This window comes from Symsagittifera roscoffensis, chromosome 3 (genome assembly GCF_963678635.1).
Source record: "Symsagittifera roscoffensis chromosome 3, txSymRosc1.1, whole genome shotgun sequence".
NCBI lineage: Eukaryota > Metazoa > Xenacoelomorpha > Acoela > Convolutidae > Symsagittifera > Symsagittifera roscoffensis.
In genome coordinates, this window is record NC_087064.1 from 56,970,981 (window position 1) to 56,973,950 (window position 2,970).

Consider the following 2,970-nt stretch of genomic DNA (forward strand, 5'->3'; position numbering starts at 1 on the left):
GCTGCTGAAGTGCTCGGGAGAGTCCAACTAATTTCTAAGTTAAATTCAAATCTCTCTGGTGCTGAAATTACAAGTAACTTCAGCACTTACAAATAAGTGGGTTGTTAGTTAGATGGATCATGATTGGTTAATATTAAATACTTTACATTGGTAAAACATTTAATTTATCCAATCATAAAATATAGTTTAGATCAGGTTCCACCCATCCGGGTTTTACAGAGTTTTTTTGAACAGTTCTTTTGTAGTTCAAGGATGGATGATGGACGTTGGTATTTGGCGAACATCATTTTTCTTTTGTTTCCTTTTTGTTAAGGAAGTTCCAGGGATCTGGAATTGAGGACACAAGACGTTGTGTTCTTCTTGTGACAACGACTGAGTCTCTTCAACAGCATCAATTCTGGTTTCAGAATGGTTGGCTATGTCAGGTTTTTCTGTTCTTCGGAGAGAACTTCTTTTGTGTTTTATCTAGCTCGGGAATGGCGTGGAGATTGTGCGTGGAGGGGATGCCTGGTTACTCGGATCTGTACGTATACTTGAACATCGAGGTGGTCATTGGTCTAGTTCAATGAAGTCCTTTTCTGCGAGGTCAAGTCGTACTCTAAATCCTTTGAGTTGTGATTGTGAGCGGCATATCGATTGTAGTTGGTCATTCTCTCTCGAGTGTAGTGAGGTCGTCTTGTCTTTTGATGTTCGTCCTTGGTGTTGTATTCTGATCTATATATTGCATCATGTGATTTTACATTTTATAAAACTTTTATTAGTTTAATATTTTTTAATAATGATTTTTGTTAGTTGTTTTCACAAAAGCTTTTTGTTTTAGTTCGGTTATTTTGAAGAGTTACTCACCCTTGAGTAGCTCTTATTAAAAATAAAGGTGTGGTCACAAAGTGTGGATGTAGCGCGGTGGGTTAGGCCGGCTATAGAGCATGCTCAGGACGTCCTTTCCTGGTGGGTTAGGCCAGGTGTGGGAGTATGATTTCATGCGGTTTTTATGAGGGGTCCTGTTATGTGACAACGTTTTATGTTGGGTTTGTTGTGGTTTTACTTATGTTTTGTTGGTTATGTACTTTTTCCAAAAAGCAAATTGTTTGTGGTATGGGTTTGTCTTTTGACTTTTTTGTGTTTTATTATTTCTTTCTAAGACTTTGTAATAGTCTTCAAAAGAATAAATTATCCAGTTTTAAACTGGGTTAATCCGGTTTGGGTACCGTTGGTTTCCTTTTCTTAGTCATGCTGTTATTCTATGATTTGTGGTATTTAGTAAGCTGCGTTGGTTAGTTTTGTTTAGTATATGATTCCTTTCCAACCGGGTTAAAGGAAAGTTTAAAACTTGTTATTATTTGTTAGAGTTGTTGAGTGTGAAAACTTGAAACTGAAATTCATTATTTTAAACAATTCTTCGTGGGCGAGCTGTGCGAGTGTGGATAGAATTTCTGTGCGAATAAATGAAAATATCAAAAGGTTAGTACTGCAATTGCATTTTATTAATTTACTGCATAGAATTTTGAAATTTACTGCTAATTATGGGGGAATTTTAAGATACAAATTTTCATCATAATTAGATTTACTGCTTTTGGGGGAAAATTTTATAAATTAATTTACTGCATTGGTATTATATTTATTTAATTGTTGGTGCACAAGTTTAATAGGGTTTTAAATAGTTTTGAAGAAGTTTGCTATTTTTTATTTTTCTTTTGTGAATTTTTCAGATGATCGAAGATGAAGGCTAAAATTCTAAAGAAAACATGAATAAAGAATGGTGAGTTTTTTAATATTTTAATTAGTTAGTAATATTCATTTAATTCATACTTACCTGTTAGTCGTCGGGGAAAAAACCGTGGGGGAAGATATCGTGAATTAGTTCTGAAGTTGTTAGTAGTTTAGCTAAGATGCGGATGATATTTTTAGTTTGAAGCAGTGGCCAAAGCAATTGAAGTGCCTTAATAGTGGTTAGTTCTTCAGTGCCTACTGCAAATTCATAAGGTGTGTTTTGGATTAAGTTATATAATTTGTGGTTAAATTGAGTGTTGTGGATGAATTCTAAAATGGGGATTTCTATAGGCTGTACAAACTCGTGCGGGATAAGGAAGGGTCGGGATTCTTCTGCGTTGAAGGTCTTGGTGATGGGGCAGAAAATATACATTTGGGTTATGGGGTCATAGTTACGAAGAATACCATGAAGGTTAGTATCTTTAATACAATATGTGAAATTTAGGAAATACGGTGAAGTGTATTTTGAATTGATGAATTGAAAGCGATGGTGTGGTTGTCTAGAGGGTGTGTGGAGGTCAAAGTGATTTTGGATGAAACGATAGTAACTGTATGTATGTGTTTGTTTAGTTCGCAACATAATATCGTGTGAGCAGTGTAAATCTCTTTCGTGTGGTGCAAGGAAATGAAAGGTTAGTGAAAAGATTTGGAAGCGTTCTTTAAAACTTTCGTATGCTTGTGTGTTTGTTAGTGCTTCTGAAATAATGTGATCAAACTTTCGGTCGAAGATGTTTAGTGTAAATACATATGGTGTCTTGATGAAAAATTTCTCGGTGATTTGTGGGTTAGCGAAGCGATCGTCGTCTAAGAATTGATCTTGGTTAGCTCTGATGATGTTGTGATCGTAGTATTCTAGTGTATATTCATTAGCTCTAGGTGCAGTGTGTATTTTTAGTGATTTTTTATATCCTACGTAAGTAAATTGTCTAGCGGTGAGTGGTGTAGTTAGTCGATATAGCATGTCTTTGTTTCGGTCTATATCGATGGAAGTGTTGGTTAAAGGTAAGCAAAGAGGGTTAGTGAAATGATAGTATGAGGTCCAAGAGAGAGTGGGCATTAAAACGTATTCGTCTACAAAGTTCCGTGTTTCGTTAGCGTCATGCGGGGTGTTTAAGGTGTATTGTGGAAATGAGGGTAAAGTGATAGCTAAAAATTCTCTAGTGTTAGTATGTTGGGGGTGGTTGATGTATTCACGGGCTG